The 24,959-nt window shown below is 39.9% G+C and overlaps 1 long non-coding RNA gene across 2 annotated transcripts in view; it reads right to left on the reverse strand.

Moving 5' to 3' along the window:
• The window catches only part of LOC141738894 (uncharacterized), a 49,123-nt gene that overhangs the window by 14,305 nt on the left and 9,859 nt on the right, over nt 1-24,959 (reverse strand). For both annotated transcript variants that reach the window (XR_012585518.1, XR_012585516.1), the window contains exons 2-3: nt 2,499-2,649; nt 1,527-1,657 (exon numbers count right to left, since the gene is read on the reverse strand). This is a non-coding gene — a long non-coding RNA (uncharacterized LOC141738894). The remainder of the gene's footprint in view (nt 1-1,526; nt 1,658-2,498; nt 2,650-24,959) is intronic.

Raw genomic sequence — 24,959 nt, forward strand, 5'->3', positions numbered from 1 at the left:
AGCAATGAAGTCATTTTAACAAGCACACAAACTATGTCGGAAAACAACAAGCATGCCTATGACTACGAAAAAGCTTTAGTTATAAATGCTGACTTACATTGACCCTTATGTGTTTACCTGTCAGGCAAGGACCAAGCCAAAATGCCACCACAGGCCTCATATCAAAATAACACAGTACTCTTGCACAACCAAACCTTGAAGTATCAACCATTAAATTTCAATCTTTGCTACGAAACAATTGCAGGATCTAAGTTTTCAGACTGATGTACTTGAAAATACACACGTGCCACAACAGACAAGAACCAAGCAGCAGTGCGGCAACGCAAGCCAATGAATGTATTTTTTCAAAGTATTTTTTCAAATAGGTAAACATACAACAGCAAGCTTAAAGGGACACACTTGTAGTTGGCATAAAAGGATGAAGGTAGTGATACGCTCTTAATTAGCAATTCCAGGATAAACAGCAAAGATCGCTTGCACAAATAAAGAAGTTTAAACTATGGTTCCATGAATGCTTTCTTTTGAAAGCTAATTTAGGGAGGTGTCAACCTTGTATTGCTGCTTACTGTCCACTCCCGAAATAGCACAGAAAAAACCTAGTCATTGCAATAATATATCCCCTTTCCTTCCATTCACAGCGTGAAAATAATACTTTCAAATACTTTCTAAATTTAAGCCAGTTCAGTTTATTTTTGTAAAACTTCAGTGCAAGGATGGGAAAGAATAACTGAGGTCAGAAACCTCTTAGGCCTCTCCTACTGCCAAAAACAGCATTCGCAGAACCTCATCTGCAGGCAGAAACAGACTGAAAGTGCATTAAGACTAAAAACCTTTTAGAAGCATTAGTAATTTTTCAGTATTTCCCATACACACCTCGCTTGCAGACTTTATCGGAAAAGGACACCTATCCCCAAGTGCACCAGATGAACCTTTCTCCTAAGTAAAAGCAACTCAGACTCTGAACGTAGGGCTAAAACAGGTGGTTCAAGGCCACGCAGCCTGGAGGACTTGCCACACAAAACATACCTGCCAAGTGGAAAGGTCCACTGCTTCCCTCCCTATTTAGCAGGCACATTCCTGCTACAGTCTCCTTCCTTTCCCCTACTCGGTGTCCACCTTCTCCTTGCGGTACCCACTCCCCAGCGCAGCCACAGTAGGTATTACTCTGCAGCGTGCTCAAAGCAGCAACATTTCATCTCTCAGCTAGCCTCCAGGGGCCAATATAAGTCACAAACACAACATGAGAAATGTACAGGAAGTACAACTTAATGAGAAATATCCACTTGAGCCTCACAGACATTAATTGTTCCATTCTTCTCAAAGCTTTAGGAACAGAAGCTCTCATAGGACAGGGCATTGGCACAAGGTGTTTTCTCCACGCCAACTGCCTTTGATTGTTCCTATTTTGAACTTAGTGTGGTACAGTGGATGGGTAATAGCTTGCTCCTTGGTGAAAGCTGTGAGATATTGAAATGACTATCAATAGCCATTTATGTTGCTACTGTGTCTTTATCTTCCATTCTCACCTGATTTCATAAGAGAAAAACACACAAGAGTTCCAAGGAGATGCACTCTGGAAGGTAAGTGGAGGGCAGTAAGACTTTTCTCTTTTTCCAACTGACAACTTATTCTGGCAAAGGCAGCTGTTGGAACCGAGCTAGAAAATCAAAGCAAAGGCAGTCAGGAACAGGGCTGGTGATCACATAATATTGAGTAACTTCTCGAAGCTCACACCGGAAGAGAGGCCAATGCCTTTATGTATGGCCTGATCTTCTCTTCACTGCAGGTCAACAGCAAGCAATATATTTTAATATACCTTTGCATTGTCATCTAGATAAACATAAGATTATGGGAGTTTGAATAGATTCATATCCCCCCCCTCCAATGGTGATGCTCACACAGAGGGTTAGTTTGTTTGGCAGGGTGTTTTTCCATTCCTCATCCATATGGCATTCCACTCAAAAGGGAATAAGGAAAAAAAGGTCCTCAGTTAGGTTGGGATCTGAATTTGAACTGGGCAGACTGGAATGCTGGGGGACAAAGTTTGGGAGAACTTGTCAGAAATGTTCTGATGCCACAAGTGTTAATTATTGGAGTATTATTTAAGCCACCCCACTGCTCAGTTAGTATACTCTTTCCATTATGCCTCAGAAGGATGACATTTCTGGGGTGCCAAATTCTGGAAAATTTAGAAAGTGACAAGTCCCAAACGAGGCCACTTGCCTCCTGCTTCTGCAAGTTCCTTATCTGCATCTCACAGGACTCTCTCTACAGCAAAGCTGCCCGTGTTGGATTGTACCATTCCCCAAATAGAAGTTTTCTCCAGCTTATTGACAACATCTCAAACAATGGCCAGAAAGCCCCTTTAGAATCCAAAGCAATTTCCATTCAATAACCATGAGCTCCAGTGAATAAAACCTCCTTAACCCCGTTGCCTAACTTACCTAAAGTTTCTGCAGAATACTTCAAGACTTGACAAAAGGAAGCAGGGCACTTACCAGAATTTCTACTTACTTCTGTAATAAGTCATGGGCAAAAATGATCCAAACCAAGATGGGTAATAGGTATTTCAAGTGTCACGCGTATGGATCTTGCCTATCATATCATCAGTGGGGCATCCTACATGGGTTTGGCTTATCCATACGAGCCCTGTGAAGGAATTAAGGAGTACTTCTGCAAATTCAGGTAGATGGCACCCAGAAGGTTAGCTTCTATATGGTATACTTAAACCTTTTTACGTGGCCATCCATGGCATATTCTGCATGCATGTAAATTGAGGATAATTTCATATTATATTTTGGCAAAGGGGGTTTTCTCAGCCTGTTAACAGCTTGGGTTGTAAGTCTTGACAGGCAAATATGCCTCTCCAGACTACAATGAAGGCAGTGTCACTTCATGAACCTAATTTCTGTAAGATGCACTTAATCATACACTGGACACCTGACATCCCAAGGGTATATTAGCAGATATATTCACAAAGAGACTGCGAGAGTAAAGCAAATCTGCTCCCTACATTGGTGATTTTAAAAAACAGCCAATACTACTGTGATGGTTTTATTTTTAAGAAAATCCATAAAGGAACAGCCCATTTTATCATGGAAGTATATATATACAATTAAATAATAAGAATAAAAACAGGAACCCCCTCTCTCTTCCACATACACACGAAACACTAGAATCTCATCAAGATCTGGAAAAGTTTGGGGAGGAAATAGACTCCCAATTTATCATGATGAATAAAGTAGTTCTGAAAAGACAATGAAGCTTCTATTCTTTCAGCTAGGGGAAAAAAAAAAAATCACACATAACACCTCTTTTGAATGACATACTTCCTCCTGAACCATTTGCATATTTTTCTATTGAATTCCAAAAGACTTAAAAGCAAAATTAATGTGCTTCACTGTGAATGCCAAGAACACAATTACAGCCCATCAAAAGCTGCAGAAAAGGAGAACAGAACTGATGTGCACAGTAATGCAAGAATTTTTTATTTTTTTTAAGACTTTTTTGTAGAAATAGATCCAGCTGAGCACAGAGCTAGGGGTTATATCTTTTTTATTAGTGTTCTAGCCAGCTGTGCTGTATATTCTTACACTGTGTTTACTAGCCTGACTTTCAAAGAGATCTTACATCATATAAAGTGGCCCAATAGGGACACAGAGAAGCGGAGAGCAGCAATCTCTTCTTTAGCCTATCCAGCCTGAAGCAACTATTTCTTTACTTGACATACCTTTAAAAAGACATTACAGCCTAAATGCCTTGCCTTCTGTGGATTTTTAGGCTAGCAATACTTTGAGCAGCACTGTATAAACTTGTTCAAGACACCACGCAACTGTAATAGTTCAGGAAAAAGTCATAGAGATTTGACAGTATATTATGTGTATAAGGGCTTCCCACTACTTTGCTGAGGAAGCAACACATTATAAGCTCAGTACAGACAGTCATTCTGTCCACTCGCAGGCTGTGCGTGTGGTATACAGCACCTATGTCCCTAATAACATGCACCCATGTATGTGTACCCGCAGAATAATTATTTATTCTTACGTGTAACAGTTACTAATTCACTCCAGAGATAGATAAAGGATATTTTTTTCCATGCTTTTTTAAACAGAGGGACCTGATCCAGCATGGACTCTATAGCAACAGAGTTGTTCACTCTGGGAACCTAGAAGAGTGGGAGAAAGAAAAACACCAGCTTTCTCGTTCCTGTAGGCAAGGGTTTAGGATGCCATTATTACTTTTATTACTGAAAAGCTCATACAGACAACATTAATAGACAGATTCCTACTACCTCAATGCTTTCTTTTATGCCCGACCTGTAAATCGCCGCTGTTGACTTGTATATGCTATGTTAGTATTGATTTGACGAATATTTCTCCAACTGCTTGAAGCCTCTATTGAATCCACAAAGTATCTCTCACATGACTTATCTGGGGGAAAGGTGTTTGAAAAAAATCTTTTACACAAAACTGAGAGTTCATCATCAGCCAGCCCTCCCTTTACTCAACACAAGGATCTTTTCTTAAATATTGGATCAAATTTCCACTCTGAGCCAGGAAAACTCATCAATTCAGTACATGAAAATTCTGGAATCCTTACAGCTCTTGCTCCAACAGGATCCAGTTGGCACTATTGGAACTATCCTCTGACTGACCGGTATCACACAATCACTTGACAACCTTCATACAGAGGAAGCTCTTCCTAACTTTTCCTCAATTTTTCCCATATGGGTGGATCACAGTAGGGATAATATTTGTCTCCCATTTACCAAGCACCTGACCTCATTTACTATGGTGGTTGTTAAAGATAAAAAGCAAGTCAAAGAACTTGCTGAAAATCACACCTGTTACTGGTCTGAAGTTCTCAACCATTTTTCCTTGTCCCCACATTCGAAAGGGAGATATAATGCCATACGTGTAGGTCATGTTCAGTTCTTTATCTTTATAAAGTATAGCAAAGATTAAACTGAATTCTCTTCTGTCATTGAGCATTATTTAGACTTTTTTTTTTTCTTTACAGGCTAGCACCATGTGATTTGCAATTTTTGCATAAGCTCTGAGTTTCACTGCTGGAAGATCTCTCGGGTTGATCTTCAACCCAGTAGCATGAACTGAGACTCCCTGTCTATGAGTAACGTATTCCTCTGTTCACTTCCAAAAAGATTTGGGGGGGCTTTAAATTTGGAGGATTTAAATTTGGAGGATTTAAATTTGGAGGATTTAAATTTGGGGGATTTGGGGGCGGGGCGGGGGGGGGGTTGTTGGTTGTTTTTGCCAACATAAATGAAAAGTTTATTGAAAAATTCTGAACAGATAAGATTATTGGGAATATAACACCACTTTTACTTACAACATTTTAAAATGAGTCAATTAAAAAAAAGCGAAAGAAATTTGGAGACAAAAATCCATTAAATGCAGACTCATTTTCCATTACTTTCCTAATAGTTAAAACTCTCACTTGGGTCCCCAAAGTTCATGTTTTATTTAGAATAAGCATTTGAAAATTAATTTTCTGCTCTCAGAAGAACTTTCTGTCCTGATTTGGCTTTAAGATATTTTTGCGGTGGTTCTCTTTCAACATCATGTTTTGAATTTGTTCTTTTCTGTGAAATTATTAAATACTTACAGACCTGTATTCAGTATGTTCCCAATGGCCACTAGGCATCCTATTTCTGTGGCCATTCATAGAGCCATAGAAAGCTATAACTTCAGACAGAAGTCTATCATATCAGTGAAGATATTCTGCAATATGCTTGCTGACGGCAAAAAAGATTCGTGATACTCTTTGGGTTTTGTAAATTACAAATGAGCAAGACGTTATGTAAATCAGAAAAGGCTAAAATAACTTTAACCAAACTTTCCTTGTCAAAATTTCAGGATCAGACTGTAACCTGTCATTCAAATATCTAACTAGTATTAAGAGGAGAGTCAATATGTAGCTATTAAAAGAAAAAGGAAATATGGTTCCCGTAATAAAAGGATTTGGCAATCTTCAAGACTTTTCTAGGCTTTACCCTATGAATTAGGAAAGATTTCAGTCATCACAGCAAGATGAGATATTCATCAGTACAATAACAGGTAAATTCTTGTGGTGCATGACAGCAAAAAGTAATAGAGGATGATGAAAACTGCTCAAAATGGTAAAAACCACATCTTCTGCTCTTAATAGGTGTTTAGCTATGTTAGACTGACAGTTAAGTCCATTGCTACACACTACAATAGCCATTGTTTCTATTTTCCAAGCCACTGGAAAAAAAAAAAAAAGCACCATTATCCTTTTCTGATTGCTGCAGCATTAAATATTTGATTAAAGAAAAGCCTTTCCAAAGCCCTAGCAATGACTTTGTTAAAATGCTGGATAGCTTCATTATCCTTGCTATGAAAACTTCAATTCTTAAGTCCCTATGCTCTGGAGCATTTACATAAATAAATAAATAAGACCTGAACGCTGAAGGGCTTTGGGGGTGGGGGGGGGGTGGTGAGTGGTTTGTATTTTGCTTTGAGAGTATGAGAATAATATATACTGCTTATTAGGAGAAAAAACGCAAAGAGAATCTTTTAAATCAAGGCTGAAAAATTAATAATAAGGATACAACTTCTACCCTAGAAGGAGCTTCAAAATACAAATTCTGCTGAGCCATTTCATTAGTTTTATGCAAACCCTTTACCAATAAAACTGCAAAGCATTAAAGGATGCTGTATTCTTTCACAAAAAAGACAGACACATTAGCTCCTTCCCAGAAACATATAGAACTGTTTTTTAATGGCCAAATCTTTGTATAGTGTAGATTAGAACAGATTATTTACAGTGCCTTGAAGTCTGACACACATTGAAATACATGATTTACCCCAAAAAGCGTGTGATCCATTCAACATAATTCATAAAATAAGAGGCTAGAAATTTATGTTCTTTATAAAAAATAAGATTGTTTTTTTGAACATAAAATTCTGCCAGCACAATTTTTTTTTCAGGAAGCAAAAACCGAAATATATATACACACACACACAGAGTTGTTAAGATTGCTGTGAATACATTCTCTTTTTACGTTAGGATTTTCACCAGTCCTATGCTCAGTATGTTGTTTCCTAGTTACTGAAAACATATTCCTCTCCATCATGCCATAAGTCAAAATCAAGCATACAATAAACTTTTCCAAGAGCAGTTTAACACTTTTTACAGAAAAATACAAGCTGGAAAAGTGAAGTTGTGTGTTTCAGGTAGATGAGCCCATAAAATAAAAATCGAGACATTTACCCAGTTCATTCTGTTCCACTCCCACACAGCACATACAGAGTTGAACAAACTACATGGAATATTGTGGTATCCCAAAACTGCATACACCTAGGAAATTGTACGTTGCCATCCCAGGACTCTGGAAGAATAACTGACACTTAAATACTGAAGTACATAGACACACGGCTCTAAAAAGAGTTACGGTTAAACCATTGCTTTAATGCCATTTAATCCATTTCTATCAAAATAAGATCAGAAGCATTTGAGCCATATTCAAACCTACTCATCCAGGGCTCCAATATGAGTCAATAGCAAAGCAGACTTATTCTGGGATCAAAGGTCTGATTTGCTAGCACCAGACTCAGGCGTGCTGTATGATATCACTGGAGACAGACTTCCCATCTGTGCCAATCCCACTCCATCTTATTTTTCTCTACTCACTGTAAAGTCACAAGTAGCCATGGAAAGGCAGAGCTGGCACTGACTGGTGGGCTGGAGTCCCAGCCACAAGGCACAATCAGCACCTCCACATTTCTCTCCAGAGGAAGCTTTACAATTCCTCGCTGGGATCCAGCTCCTACTGCAGGAACATCTCATCTCTTCCCAGGTAGTAACTAAATGAAATACATGTGTGATCCACCATGGGGAAAGTTGTGATCTCACCACTACCCAGAATTCAGTACTTTTATATGATCACTTAAAAAAAGAACAAAAACAAACACACCACATATACAAAAAAAAAAGGAAAAAAAATCAAACCAAACTAAAAAACCCCAAACAAACCACAAAACCAGTGGGCAGGCTACTAGAAATTACAGATTTCAGAAAATATTAAGGAAGACAAAATAAAAGGATGGCAATTAAATGACTTCCATTTTGTGATAAAACACTCTGTAACTATATTCTAATTTTTTTCCACCTATGAACTGAACTGCGTAGTTTTTAATATATAAATTCTAGTCCTTCCAAGAGAACGAGTGGACAGTATCAGGCCTGGGAGCCTGAACTAATTTTGATCTTCATCTCTATGGCAGTTTCAAAATCGTATTTGCTACAAAAATAACAGAGAGAAACAGTCCTGCTTCTATGGAAACTATAGAAGGCAAGGAATTTTATAGAAGTAAAATACACTAAGTAAATTAAAAAGTATTTTCCAGTTATTAAGACTTTCAATTTTTCAGAGATTAGTGTTCATGTCTATCATTTATATTGACTATTCCAGTAACTTTTCTCAATAAAAGTCATTAGTTCAGCAAATAAAAAAGGAAGCAACTTCAACATTAACTCATTTCAACCTTTTTATTTTTAGCACAGCTTGACAAGTTGAGTATTTCTTCCCCTCGCTTCTGCTTCATTGGCCTGAAAAGGGGAATGGATGATATGATGCACAACTGCCAAAACACACATAGCAGAACACATTTGTTCCCAGCTGGGTATGAGGCTCTTATTACCTACCACTGTCCCCCTTGCCTCCCCCCCCACCCAGCTAATCCAGCATTTACTCTAAATTCAACAGTCAGAAAGAGGTCCGTTTATGAGACAGATGTATTGTTCATGCAGGTGGTACACAAGGAAACCCAACTTGAGCAAGGGATGATTTATTCCAGGAGTCTCAATAAATTAGGGGAATTCCCCAGCCTCAACATTTAAATGTTCTGCCACATGGATGCCAAAATAAAGCTACTGTAATACTGTTTAACATTTAGGATAGTTGTGGGTTGGAAGAGGATGTACATGTAAGCTTCTTTCTTTGTGACCTCTAATCCCCTGCTTGACATCTGTGGTCGGAAGGAAAGGACGAGAGGAGAAAGAGGATGGAATTGTCCTCTGAGAGTCTTCATTCCCAGAGGCACACTGCTGCCTGAGGCACCTGGATCCCACTCATCCCGTGAAACAAATAGCTCCCTTCTTCCCCCTCTCACCCTGACACAGATCCCACAAGCAGAGCATCTCCCTGCTCTGTCACTTCGCTGTGGTGGTAGGGAGAGGACTACTGGCTGGGCAGGAAACAGGAGGAAGAGGGAAAAGAGGGCGAACAGAGCTCATCTCCAGCTCTTTTCCCTTTGCTTCTCCCTATGGCCAGGGCAGAAGTTTGTGTCTTGTAAAAACGCATTGCCCAGGTACGTAACAGCTCAGAGTAGAACACGAGACTGAAAAGGGCAGAAGACCACATAAATACTACAGTAATACTGATGCTTAGTAATGTTTACAGTGTGTGACTCCACAGACATTAGAATTCTGATATGACCGTGTTACACAAATATCATTTAGTATTGCTATAAGCTATACCATATTCTGTCTTTGTGAAGGAGTCTGCAGTGATAATCTCTCTGTACAGTTTTGCTCAACTGTCAAAATGAGCCTTGATGATTAAGTGGACTTTTTTTCCACTTCTGTACCCATTTCTGCACTTGCTTTTGTGTCCTCTTTGATTGTATCAGACAAGCTTTGTTCCTGGTCACTTAGTAGCAATCACTTCACCTGCACACTTTGACTATTTAATAGACCTAACCTGAAGCTGGCTCCTCCTACCTTTCTTTCCTTTGGCTTCTCTTTCTCAGCTTCTCCAATACTCCTTTCCATAGTCATTTATCTTTTTTTTTCCCCCTCTTTCCAAGCAGTTTGGGTTTTATTCTTTCCCTTAGGAAATTACCTCTTTTCCTCTCCAGGCTCCATTTATTAGGCTTGACTACCTGGTTGTAGTGTGAAGAGTACGTGAGTGATGAAGAGCTGCCAGCTCCCCTCATAGCTTGTGTTCACACGACACCACCACAATCTACCCCTTCCCAGCACTCATATCTAACTGTGTGACACTGAGGAATCCTGGGCACCTATGGATCCCTCATGACAACACAACTGTAGCTTTTATCTTTCTGTTTGAAAGCAGAAAGTTTGAATAATGTTAAATCAAGAAAAATTAATTCAGTGATACTTACGTAAATACGTAAGCAGTCAGAAGCTGAAGGGAACAGAAGTAAAGGCATCCTGAATTGAAGGGTCTAGTGAACACACATTGTTCTTTTTTCTCCCTACAGGCTCCATACATTATTCTCTGCATCAGACAGACACATACTCATTGCAAACAGTGGTCCAATATTTCGTATTCTTATTATTTGGTTAATGTGGAGGTCTAGATTTTCTTTACTTCATTAGTACTCAACTTCAGTCCCAGGACAAACTTAAGGTTCCATTTCTACCAGATTTTTAGTTTATGTTATACATTGTATATCTACAACATTACACATTTCTAGAGCATACATCAATATATTATCCAACATTCACGTACCTATCTCTGCAGTCCACTCAAATTCTAGATCTTCCTGGTTTACAGAAAATGAACGAAGGAGATCAACTTTTCCTCCCATTTATAGAAAATCAGTTTAAGCGGTTTGTTCTAGGTTCCACTGCCAGCACCCCAAGACACATGCCCTCTTACAGTCCTGAGACCTTGACTTAAAACAAGCATGGTGATATACCACCATGCTACAGAGTCACTGACCTGATCCACTGGGGCAGCTTACAGCACCCTCTGCTCTCACAGAAAGAAGGGACCAAGTATCATGTAATACAATCTTTCCTAGAATACTGTTTCCTGTAATCATCATCTTATTTTCGTGTGATTAAAACATTTACCAACTTCACACAAAGTTTACAAGTAACTTCTGTTTTAGCTGGCTCTGCTAAACACTTTCCCAGACTTACAACAAGCAAGAAAAAGGCCCTCTAAAAACCCTCCTTCATTAGATCACCCTCTAAATAGTTATATTCAGCCCAACAAATCAAGATGGAGACTTTTGGGAAAATTACCTTGAGGTTTCATTGTGAACTTTAGTATTTCCTAACTTCTGAGACATTACTACATGCTCTTTCCTCCTAATAAGAAAAATGCTGTTGCTACAAACACCAAATACAATGTATTTCTAGACATGTCATGCAATTTGTCAATTAATCATTAATATTGACATGGAGTAAATGATTAAGAGCCCTGAAAAATTACAGCAAACACAGTTGCTTTGTCTTCCTTTCAAACTGTATCTCGAAGGACTTGTATGCCAGTAAGATTGAAATTGTGCTTTGCTCAGCTACTCTTAAGTTGTCCTCTGGCTTCAGAGGCTGTTCTTTTTTCAATTGCTATCTTTACTAATTTTTCGTGCTTGTCTGAGAATGTGTGTGCAGGAACAATTTTCCTCCACAGAAACGTAAACATTCCAGATGACATTGCCACTAAGAAGCAGCCTTTTGATTTCCTCTACTGTTGATGAATATCAGTAACAAAGTTTAAGAATATATTAGGTTAATACTACGTTTAGACTAATTAAGAGACAGAAAAGATCCCATACTCTGCTACATTCACAGGGTCAAGATCAGTTTCCTTACACTGTCATACCACACTGCGTCGCCACCCAGCACGTTGCACTTTAAAACAAGAAAAGATCAATTTCTTTGAGTCTTGTCTTCTCAGCATGCCAACTTGTCTCAATTCAGCTTTAAGACACAATCCTCTTGCTCATTGTAAGGTGCACCTGAACCACAGCACTTCCATAACCCCAATGAAGATACCTAACAGATACCTCATGATAACATGGAACAGGAATACCACCTACAAAAAAAAAAAAAAAATAAATCTGATGTATCTGACAACAACAATTTACTTATGGGATACAAAACTGCTGCACTTCTAATGGCTGTGCCATGAAAATTTTCAAGTCTAAACCTCTATCAGAAAGCATAATTGCCAAATGTCTAATCTTCAATAATTTCCTCTTTTCACTTTAGCTTTGTGTTTTCCATCAAACACCCTACGTAATGACAGACCATCAATTAAAATAGTCCTCAAAACTATCAACAATTAATGTATCTAGCAAAGCAGCCAGAAATCTCCTTTTTTTTTTTTTGGATGAATCTATGGTGAGGAAGAACAAATTCAGACTAGTGCTTCAATAAATTTGAGCACTGTCAACCATTTGGATCAAGAACTTTCCACTCCGTGTGTCAGCTCCTGCATTACAGATACCGAAACTTCATGGGGGATGTGTAAAGTGGAAAAGGAACATGTGGATCTAGGTGTTATCAGACACCTTCAAAGGTAATTTTCATACTTCATCGGCAGTTACAGTTGTAAAATAGCTCCTCCACCATTCTCTAGACCATTGATGTATTACTGATGCAGCAACCCAAATGCTGCAAAATTGATTGCAGTGTAGAATGCTGACCTACTATGTTTTATACTAATTTATCACAATGGGCATAATAAAAGGTATCATGTTGTTAAGAATAATTCACACCGCTACAGTAATTAAACCAAACACAGCAAAAAGACAAACATGAGCATTAACCTGGCTGAACAGGAAGAGGAAAAAATATGGATTATATTTTGTAACCAAACAAATATGCAAACATGCAGGTCAGGTAAGAGGAGAGAATTGGGGAAGAAAAATGCCAAATGTTTTCCTTTAAATCCAAAAGCAATTTTTTTTTCACTGAAGCCAAACTGAACCATTTTCATCGTACAATGTTTCAGAAATTATCAAGTTCCTAGCAGATGACCGAACCACCAGGTTAGGGGTTGAAAGGGTATGGCAGACCTGCAGAAATATTCGGATTATACAACCCCCCAAGACGTCAGTTTGGCCTCTTCTATTTATTTTTTCAAGGGACTGAAATAGTTTGAGACCTGGTCTTTTGCAGCAGCATTTCGGGGTGGGATACCTTCAAGTTATTTTAGAGACAGTCTGTAGTGACTTCGTCCCTCTGCCTCTTTCCTTTATTAGGGTCTTCGAATGAAGAGGAGAGCAGCTTAGTGTTAAATTTAGCTTTCTTTAAATCTTCCAAGACCTCTGAAAGCAAGACGACACCTAGCAAACAAGAGACACCACAGTTCCTATCAAACTTTTTTGTTAGTTTATATGCTTGCCCGAGAGCACTAGAAGCTTCCAACTTAAAGTTCTCTTCAATCACCACTATGAATGCTGTAAGGTGTTCCTCCTCCAAAGCCATGGGGACTAGCAGAGGAAATGGGAGGGCTTTGAGACAGAGCCATTCTCCATGGACACCCTGAAATGCTGGAATTGTAAACCGAGCGTGTAAAACTCAGAAGGTTTAGTCTGTCACATAGTACCTTTAAAAAAAGGATTCAAGAGTACTGACAGAGGAAGCTTGACCATGACATTGCCTATTTTCCCCTGCTTGCATGTAGTGAAAGAGTTCTTATTTCTAACACCCTTACTATATCAACATTCACACAAAAAACTTCACTTAAAAAAAAAAGCCACAAAAACTCTATAGAGTACAGAAGAATAGCTGCCACTGTGCACATTATCAGCACAAGAATTTCTTCTTCCATTCAGTGCATTATGCTCCTGACATAGACTTTCTATAGATTCCACTCCGATAGTCTCTCTTTACAGTTATCTTGTCATCACTGCTGAACCTGCATTTCCCAGCATCTTGACTTGGTATTTACTTCCTTTTTGGATTTTTTTTTTTTTTTTGAAGCAATAGCTTTTTTTTTTTTCCTCTTTTTCTTTTTTTTAATCTTGTGTGTCAAGTAGCTTTGCCTCACAGGAGTCTATCCACACGTAACAAGAGGCATGAAGAGCTTTATGGCACACAATTTTCAATCATGATTAAACCAGGATACACAACAGAATACGCAAACAATAGATAACGCTAAACTTGCTTAGGTGCTTTGAAAGGTGAAAAGCCTTCAACCACTTAAAGAGATGTTGGCATTGGCTCATGCTCAAGCGATTTTGTACCACTCTACAATTCTGAAACAGTATTACAAGCTACTGTTCATTTTCAGGTAGTAAGGCGTTCTCTTTTCTCCAGAGGCATATTTTTGGAATTAATACGTAACAACAAAGCATTAATACCTGAATCTGTGTGATTCTACAGTAGGATTATGTTTCAGTGAATCATAGACCTTATTAAAATTTAATAGTTTTCTGCAATACAAAATTAATATCATAACAGGGATCCGATTCTGGTTGCAAAATATTTTTATAACCGTTTAAAAAAAAAAAAGAAGACATCAACTAGTTTAAAAAGACAACAGAAGGACATTCACAAAACCTTAAAAGTTTCTAATATCACCAACTTGATGAATCGCAATGTCATACTGACATCAGTATGAAAAATCATGCATAATTTTCTTTTTTTGTCACAGTTGAGGAATCCCTGATACTTAACCCAGAACTATTTAGATTGTAAATTAAGACACTTATGGATAGACAACCATTTTAGAAAACAGTTTATCCATCAAAAAACACAGATTGTTGATTCAGAGTTATTTGCAAGAATAATTATCAAGTCCAGTTCAGGAATAATTTTGGTTGAATGGAAATGCAGTGCTGTGGAGATGCCTTCTCATATTCTTTCATTCAGCATTTACAAAATTCACTGAATTAAACTGGGAAATTGATTCACATCTCTATTAACAGGCACATATTTTTGCCATGAAACACACAATATTCCTGTGCTGAACTTTCTCTAGCTCATTTTGTATGAAATATTTAGCAAACCCAGGAAGAAAATAGGGTTTTAATCCCCATTTAAATGAGTAAATTGGCATTTCGGTCTCTGTTCTACTCAGACAACAAAAAACATGTGAACCAAACTGATCCGTTTCTGATCTTGAATGTCCTTCGATATTGCCTATAAGGGAGAGTACAACACCATTACCACCATCACAATATGAATCTACTCCTTGCATTTTATTTAAATCTCACAGAACTAATTTTGTTTCATGAGAAAATTGAACAATTTGACTTTCAAGTTTAGGTATGCAGGAGGATTTCCTCAGCCTATTTCACATACACACAGAGCTGCTGAGTGTGGTGCAATCCTGGGGACAACCATGACTCAGAGACTTTATTCTATTAAAGGGTAGCTGAGTAATTTGGCTGAAAACAAACTGAATTCTGCAAGAGTTTCTCCTTATGAGTTGTTATTTATAAAGAAAATAAGGCAAGTTCTGAGAATTAATCTCCTTCTATCCAGGCATACATAAACCCTTGACCTCCATCAAGCATTCTCCCTCTTCAAGCAGCCCACACTGAGGCTTGTTTGATCCAGTGATCATGAAAGCCCTAGAATATGAAGATAAATGCAAACACTGAAAAAAAAAAAATGCTGCATAAACTGTTAAAAAAACATGCAATAGCTTTCTTCCTGTACAACATTCCCTTTGCCCTGAAAATTTGCTGGGCACAGTTCAGAGTGAGCAGCCACCAAAGATAACACAAATATCTCTGCTGGTGCTTTTAAGGATGGCATTCAAGTCAGAACACCCTAACAAATGGTGCCAGAAACTGCTGTCCTACTTATTCTGACAACCTCTAGCTTGCAAAAGCCCTTTAATGAGAGAAAACTGTCAAAAATGTGGCCACTTTATATAAAGGTCAGAGGTGAACATGTAAATACTCTATCTCATCATTAGAGAAGCATTATGATGGCTTTGATCATTTCTGACAGAGTCTGGATTTGTGTCAGGTATACTGATTTAGGTGTAGAGTCACACACAAAGACAAGAAGCAGGACAGGGGCTGGTGGAGGTCATTACTTCTCCTTAGGTGGAGTTGTGCCCTATGGCTCAAACGCTCCCAAACGAGCGGGTTGTTGGACAGATGCTAATGAACTGGAGGTGGCAGAATGGTGTGATATAACAGGCAAGGAAGGATGAGCAGTACCAAAGGAGATAAGACAGCAGCAGGAGGGAAGAAATTCAAGTGACAAGCAGAGAAGAGAGAGGGGACAAGTTCTGAACTCTGACCATGACCACAGATGAGGGAAAAACGCAAGCAGCAATAGAAAAAAGAAACAACATGAAGGCTAGCTTTGTCTAAGCATAAGAGGAGGCAGAATCCAGAAATTAAAAAGTGGAAAAGGAGGAATTAGAGGAATTATTGCCTACCTCTGGGGAAGAAATAAGAGCAGAGGATAAGCAAATGGAGAAAAACTAGGATGCGTGAAAAGAAAAACCAGTGTGCTATTCCCTGGCCCGGGGCCGAGAAGAAGAGGTACTGCGAGTAGTGTTCCACAGGCAAAGTAGGACATCATGAGCAAATGAAAAATTCCTTCAGCTGGAGAACACATGCTGGAAACCCTGGCAAAGAGACAGGGGTTAACCTGAAGTTAAATGCTGTCCACAAAATATTTACGTGAGCACACTACAATTTCCAGGAAAAGTCCCCTTCAAAGCATTCCTAGAAGGAAATAAAATCCGAGCAGTATTTTTTGCAGCGCTGTTGCAGATGGGAATTAAATAGAAAAAGAACTTGTCTCCAAAATCTTGTTTGTTAATTACTTGCAACCTGCTTGATGAGGAATAGGTAAAATAAAAAGGGAGAAGAGGTTCCTTCATTCCAATTAAAAGATTGTAATTTGAGGACAAAGGGATATTTTGTTCTTATGGAGATTACCTCAGTCATACTGATAGCTTTCAAACAATACAAAACTGCTTCTACCCTCTTAAAATTTAAAGTTCATACATAACAAAAAAATAAGTCCAAACCTTAGCTTGAGAGGTAAAATACAATTTAAACCTACCTGCAAGCAGAATAGATACAGAAAAGTTATAGATTGAATAATTTCAACTTTGATCTTTAATTCAAACCAACAGACTAAAGACAAAATTAGAAAGTTGTGAATAAGAGAGAAAAAAGAAAAAAATCCTTAAGTACACGCTTCATTTCAAAGACTCTTAAAGCGTTCTTCAGCAAGTTTGGAAAGTCATTCAAGTGACTTCTCTATTAGAAACCTCAGTATTGAAAAAGTGGATTTAATTTTTCTGTGACTGACAAGACCACAAGTTCTTCACTGGCCCATGCATCACCTAGCACAAAAATAAGTTAGCTGTAACCATACAACAGATATTTCTGAGATTCTGATGCCGCAGTTCATTAGACACGTCATAAAGGACTTTGCTTGCTTGAGTGTTGAATTCCAGTTCCCTCTCCATCAAGAAGGTATGAGTTTGCCTCTACAGAAAGCTGGGTTTTCTGTAGAGTTACTAGAAGCTTGCACATTTATTTGTAAAGACTTAAGTAGCCCCTTTTTCTCATGCAGTGCAAGAGTCTCATTAGCTGACCTTCTCTAGCTCTGGCTAATGAGGTAGGGCAGGACAGTCATGAGACAGAGCTGCAGTGAGCTTGGCAGGGGGAGGGGGACAAAAGGTGCCCCCCCCAGGGCCTCCTCAAATAAAGGGAGCAACAGGCAATGCTAAAAGAACTTGCAGAACAAGGGCTTTCAAGGGTTAGGTGAACAGGAGGGAGGGGGTCCTTGAAGAAAGTTAGGACGCACGATGCATTGGAGAGGAAGGTAACACATTGGGCACTGGGTTTTGGGATGCCTGTGGGAAGCAGAGTCCCAGATCTACTCCAGAGGGAGGGCAAATAGGAAAGTGAAGAGGCTGTCTGAAAGCGTTCAAAAGATAAACTGCCAGACAAATCACATAGCCTGTAAGCTCCAGATCAATCAGAGTGTTTTGCTCAAACATGTGCAATATTGATTCTTAACCATAAGAATATTTGATTCTTCTAAGCCAAGGAACTGAAACGGATACATAATATATCCTGTCCGTATCCAAAGCAACAGGCTGCAATGCATAAAGTCCCTTGTTCCATGAAGTCTGCAAGTGGGTATTCTGCAAATTATATCCGGTCTTATACAGACTTTTGTTGGGTCTGCCAGCGGAAAAGTACAAGTATGCAAGAAACTCGAGGGCATGCCGACCTTTCAGACCTGAGACAAATAACTCTGAGGAGTCAGGGAACAGCTGGCCTTGCAGGTCTGAGACAAATAACCTTGAGGAAGTAGGGAGTAAGCAACAAGTTATAACTGTAGCTTCTAGCATGTAGCGAAACCGCAAGTAGGAGGGATTATTGTAATGAAACATTTAGAGCTAAGCCAATCAGAAATGATAGAATTTATGTAACTGTTAAGTAGCTGTATAAAAGGCTTTCCGATGCGTCTAATAAACTGACATTTTGCTTGCATCAAGCAGCGTCCCGTCTCTCAATCGCGGCAGACTTTGACCCGTGAAGCTCATGATGACATAAGAGAGGTCATTATAAATTTTCAGAAAGACAAATGAAGCTCACAGGAAGGAAGAGATTTTCCTAACATCACAGAGCTGCTGTGTGGCAAGAAACCAAAATTTTCTGCATTTGAGCCAAGTACTCTGCTTTGAAACCATACTGCTCAACAAGAATAGGATTCCTTTGCTGTTTAGACAGTCCCAGCCTTACATTAAGTCACTTATACCCATCACACGGCTCCCGTGGCTTCCAGATTAGAAGTTGTGAACGTAAATCAAAATTTTGCCGAGTGCATTATTGCTATAAGTGAACCATAATTTGTTTCAAAGGTTAAGCACAAAGGGGTTTTGCTATGGATTCACAGCCTTAGGAGACCACTTTCTCCACAGTGCATTTCTCGGTACAGAATGACTATTACAGGGTTACGTGTAGTCCCTTCACTGCTTCAGTAAGGCCTCCCCCTGCCTATCAACAGCTCCCAGAAAAGAACACGTTTATTTACACACATATTTAGAAAAGAGACCCAAAATGGAACCTACAGAATTCTTTGAAGTGTCACAAGTACTACAGATGTACTTTTCTGTCCAATCTGCTGCTTTAACTCATGTCTTTAAGTATCCATCCCGCCCCGCCTCTCCTCTCAAACAGCCTCGAGAACATAAATGGAAAGCATGCCGAATCCACTCTTGGCATAGCTCCACAGTCCATTGGAAGTGCACCAGGGATGAATCTAACCCCTGCCTTTAGTGTGACAGAGTGCTTAACTGCATTCATCTTGGTAAACTTCCACTTAAATTATAATGAATGCTGTTAGAAAGTGTGTGTTTGGTTGGGGGTGTTATTTCTTTTGTTCCTTTTTAATAAAAGCACTCTAAATATTCATTACCACCCACACCGCCACTCTATTCTCACAGCAAAAAGAAAGAAATTGCTTGGATAATTTCGATAGGCAGCTATCCACATTGCTGAACTGTCATTTAATCTAAAGCAATGCTAATAAATTTTTTCAACGAATGATGCCGTTTCAAACAAGTCATGCTATGGGAAATAACGAGCACATAATGGTGGACCTGGTAAGCAGTTAAATCTAATTACATTATTGATGTCTAGTATCAATTAAATTATTGGTGCTTATTCTGGGGGTTAGAGAGTTGGTGAAACTCAGCCCATGAGAGACAGCACCACTTATTTGCTTTGTCATAGCAGTGTCCTATCTCCCTATTAGGAATGTCAACAAATCCCTACAGTTTATTAGGAGCTGTAAAATTAGCAGGTAAAACAAGGATTAGAAAGCTGAACAGATGACTTATCCAACTTTTTATTTTCCAATCTGAGAAAAGAGCTAGGGATAACGAAAAGAAACAGAGATCAAACAAATCAGCATTTACCGGCTCTCTGTGAAGCCCACAGGAGAGCAACACCTTTAATCCTAGGGAACTGCCATTGGCAAAGGGGGGTAGGAAATATCCTACCGCACATTTGCAAAGATGAGCTGCCTTCGTTGCAGAAAAACCTTTGACTACAAATAGGCTCCCCAGGATCCTGATCTTAGGACACAGAGTCTTTTCAGGGCTCGACTCTTTACTGAGACAGCTGAGGCTTGTGTTGCAGTGCCAGAAAAGAGATTGAAATGCAGTGTGTACTGAGAGGTGGAATGGGATTCAGATAGTTGCTAACAGGGGGCAGGAACAGTCCTGTACAGTTTGTGCCTCCCACGATTTTCATTTTGGCTCCTTGCGGCTGCAAGGAAACACCAGTTTCACTGGCTACGTTGGGAAAATTTCTGAACAGTAAAAAAAAAAAAAAAAAAATTCTTTCAAATGGCAACTAGGGCACTCTTCTCACTGTCCTTACATGGGCTAGGACAGCCAAATTCTATTCGTCATGGTTTAACCCCAGCCAACAACTAGAACCACAGAGCCACTCACTCACGCACACCCCTTCTCCCCAGAAGTGTGGGGAGAAGGGGGGCAAAGGGAGGGAAAAAAAAAAATCATGGGGTTGAGATCAAAAAAGTTTAACAGAAACAATAACAGAAAAGGAAAAAACAACAATAATAATTAAAAATAATGACGACTTGGGTCACTCTCACGGCCCGGTGAATTGGCACCTTCCTGAGCAGCGATCACAGATTCCCACCCCCCAGCTAACCCCCATTTATATACTGAGCATGACATCTATGGTGTGGAATATTTGATTGGTCATTCCATCATCCTGTCTATGCTTCTATGGGAAGCTGAAGAAAGTCCTTGAAGAGTGTAAATGTCACATAACAACAACTAAAACCAACAGGTATTTATTGACATTCCTTTCACGGCAATCACTAGAGAGTTAACTCTCTTCCAGCTGAAACCAGGACACTATTTAAAACAGTTCTCTGGATTTGCTGAAAATTAAAAAAACAAAACAAAAACAAAACAAACAAAACCAAAAAACAACACAACAACCAACAAAAAACCCCACACCAACCCCCCCCAAAACACACAGAAAAACAAAACGTGTAAGTTAAGCCCAGATGGCAGTGGGCCTAACCCCGCCTGCCTGATGTTCACTGCCTGAGGGGTCTATGGATGTCAGTAGAAAGCCAGGTTTCTTTCCATCTTCCTCTGAAAAACTTCAATCTGCCCCATTCAGGCAGTTCGTTTTGTTCATTGACCAAATATGGGAACACGCAGGCAGTGACCCCATTCCTCTTGTGATGTTCTAACAGGTTTCTATCCAAAGGAAACAAGGAAGTGATGCCTGCCTCCAGCCAGGTGCTAAGCTGTTAGCTATTATTCCCATACCTGCTGCTCGCTTTTTGCATGAGAGCCTGGAGGGCAGAGCACTCGCCCAGGAAAGCCCCAGCTCCAGCCCTCAAACGCCAGTGAGACTGACGGGATGGAGCCCCTGCCTCCCACAGGCATCCTCCCCACTTCTTTCACGAACCTGCAAGAGACACCCACCGCAGCTCCATGGTTAGCACCCCTCAGACCGGTACAAGAGATGAGAGGAATTGTTGACCTATTGGTAAGATTTTTCTTGTTGTTTTTGTTTTCAAACCCAGGCGTGGTCCAATGTAAAATACATACCCGTTCCTGGAAGCTGTCTCTGAAATCCCAGTCCTGCTCCCTCCCAGCCCAGAATCTTAGATGCCAAGCACCTGGAAATGTTATCAGGAGAAGGCCAGGCAGGCAGAGGCAGCTTCATCCTGATGGCAGCATCCTCACCAGCAGGCCTCCATCCTACTCATCCAGAAAGGGGAGCAGGATGAGACCACTGGTGCTGCCTGTGCTCGTACTGAGCACTCTGAATGCCTGTCCGCAATCTGTGTGACCACCACAGACACGTGTGTTTGTGCCTGTTGGGAATACATCTTTCGCCTTGCTGCTGGTTGGATCTGGGGACAAGGAGGCTCAGACCGCTGGAACCAGCATCGCATATTTTCCTTTAACGCTTTCCAGACCTTACAAAAGGCAGCCTACAAGGACAAACACCCAAAGTACTTTACAAGTCACACTGGGAGATGCGTGCCACACATTTCATCCATTTCTTTTCTTTCCTGTTGACATCTACTGCTTTTTCCTCCCCAGCAAACAAGTCTTAGCGCTTTTAGCCCAGACCTCAGCAACGTGCTTCCCCGTCTTACCAGACCTGCTGCACTACTCGATGCTTGCCGGTGGCTGAGTAGGACTCTGACAACAAGGATACGCTCCCTTCTTTACTTTTTTTATTTTCTTTTCTTTTTTTTAACCCTCTCCATACAAGTGATTTTTCTGGAGGCAAGTTCAACTGTGAGTCTTGGAATTTTGTTAGGAAGCATGGGTTTATATAACATAGTTTTAAGACTAATATTTTAATAATACCTTTTACAATACTTCTTAAGAGCAAGGTTTACAGAAAGCTGAGCGATGCTAATCACAGTCTCTACAGAGCACAGGAAGTTACTCCGGTCTTTACTTAGCTCAAAGAGGCTAAACTATGATTAGTTACATCACAGAAAAACAAAGTTGTAATTTAACTGTTCATTCATTACATCACACTTATAATTAGTCACCGCATTTTGGCATAAATTCCAGGCATGAAGAAACCTTGCAGTACCTAAATAGAAGCACTAGAAGCAAGCTTTTAAAGAGTTGTAGCATTTACCGGTTGAGAGCAGAGTACAATTAAAAAGTAGGAGAGAGGAAATTTTAAATGGAAATTATGTTGTACATGAATGCTTCTGGACCACTCTGTATTCATTGCTCAGGTCTTTCCTCTCCAGTAACCTTATCTATTGGAACGTCTCATTGAGCTTCATCTGTTCACGCAGGGGAGCGAACTTAAGAGCCATGAGGCATTTCCAATCACTCATATAACATAACTGTATAGATCAACTATTTAGAAAAAAAAAATGTTCAAACATGCATCTAACTCTTCTGAAGAAGAGAGATCAAGAGGAACTTTCCTTAGTATATAATTTAGATTCTACCACTTTGGGAGGAGGGGGGCAGCAGGGCAGAGGAGAAAAATAAATCACACCCTTAGCTTTAAAGGAAAATAATCTTCCTGGACAATGCAGACTTCCAGGACCAGGATCCCTTAAAGGAACACCACCCTTCTCAAACAAACAAAAACCAATAAAAAAAAAACAAACAACAAAAAAGAAAAAACCCACACCCAACAAAAAAACAAAACAAGCAAACAAAAAAAACCCATACACAAAACCAAACCATCAAAAATAAAACAAACAACTGCAGCCACTGTCCCCACACTTCCTGGGTATAACAACCTCAGCTGGAGGACCAGGAATCAACAGCTGACCTGTTCTTTTTCAAGCTTCAAAACTGAGCCACTGATGGCAGACTATTTTTCAGGAGTAAGCCTGAGGGCTCAGAGTTACCCTTTTATTTTGGCCATTCTTTCTATGGCTTGTTTTCCAAAGACATCTTTCAAGATGACTTCTGTAGAAGGAATGTCAAAAAATAACATCCTGGTAATATTCCCTCAGACCTTAGTTGTGTTAATGCAGGCCTCCAGAGCTCAGCATCCTAGCAGAGTTCATAGATCCCCTACTACGCCAGCGTAGGAGGTCATGAAGCCCACCCTCAGGTCCCTCCAAGCCTGGATTCTCAGTAGAGGTTCAATGACCACTGCCACAGCAAAATGTGAGAGAAGCAGCATTCTTTAGTAAGAGAACTTATTAGCTCTAGTAGCAATTTCTTAACATCTACAATACTTCGTGACAACAGGGAGCTGCAGTCTGAGAACCTTAACCTCCCCCCTAAAACCACCTTGAAATCATAGAATGGTGTGGGTTGGAAGGGACTTAAAGATCATCTAGTTCCAACCCCCCTGCCATGGGCAGGGACACCTTTCACTAGACCAGGCTGCTCAAAGCCCCATCCAGCCTGGCCTTGAACACCTCCAGGGATGGGGCATCCACAGCTTCCCTGGGCAACCTGTTCCAGTGCCTCACCACCCTCAGAGTGATTTTTTTTTTTCCTGATATCTAATCTAAATCTATCTTGCTTCAGTTCAAAACCATACCCCTTGTCCTATTGCTCCACTCCCTGATAAAGAGTCCCTCCCCATCTTTCCTGTAGGCCCACTTTAAGCACTGGAAGGCCGCTATAAGGTCTCCCTGGAGCCTTCTCTTCTCCAGGCTGAACAACGCCAACTCTCAAAAGTACTCTTAAAGTACAGAGAACAAAAGGCAGATAAAAATCATTCTAGTTATAAATATCATAAGAGTAATTATGAATCAGTCGCAACCCTTTCAATGCCTGAATTATTTTTTTCAGATGAGACAGGAAGCCACATCTGAAGCGATAACAGCCACATTCACAACTGGAAGAAAAATAGTTGGAAAACAAGCCTATTGTACTGCTGATTTTGTAGCTACTCATCCATATCCCACTTCAATGAGTTATTAAAATTAGCCAGACCATTCTCAGCTACTGGAAAAGCATGGTTTAAGCTAGGAACACATGTAATTGCAACACAGAAGAAATTTTTATGGCCCTGGGTTTAGTTTGAGCAGCTGGAGTTTCAACAGTCCATCTTTCCTCTAGAAGTTCCAGATCTTTTACCCATCATGAGGACATTACTGAGTCAATCTTGGGCAAAAGTGATAGATTTAAAGGTTACCTTTCACAAAAAAAAAAATGAAACACCAAAACAAAACCAAAAACCATGCAGGCAGCAAATCTTTTTTTTCTTCTTTAAACACATGAAACACATATAATGTCACTCAAAATCCTGAGCAAGTGGATATTTAAAGCCATTCTAATGAAAGAAAATAAAAATAAGTGTCAGCCAACAGAAAATATCTATTTTGCCTTTTAGGTGCACTTGATGCTTTGCTTCACCTTCTGCACAAATTCTGAATAAGCCATCAAAAGGCAAGGATCATTTCCTTTAAGCACCAGCTCTTTCCTGTTGGCAGCAGTTCCGATCTACAGGATTTCAGAGAGTTTCTTTTACGCAGGTGTGGATTTACTGAGGAAGACGATAGACCAGCCCCCTTCCCTCACCCCTACTTGGTGGTCCCGCTCGGTGCTGTGCGCGGATGCTTCTGTGCCACAGTCAAACCAAAGCCATCCTCGCCTGCCTCATTTCATCCAAAGTCAAAAGCAGCCGTACACCTTTCACAGAATGACTAAAACACCCCGCCGGAGGGTAACAGAGCGATATCTCCGTATCCTTAACAGCTAAATCCACCCT

Source organism: Larus michahellis, chromosome 2, assembly GCF_964199755.1.
Source record: "Larus michahellis chromosome 2, bLarMic1.1, whole genome shotgun sequence".
NCBI classification, from domain to species: Eukaryota; Metazoa; Chordata; class Aves; order Charadriiformes; family Laridae; genus Larus; species Larus michahellis.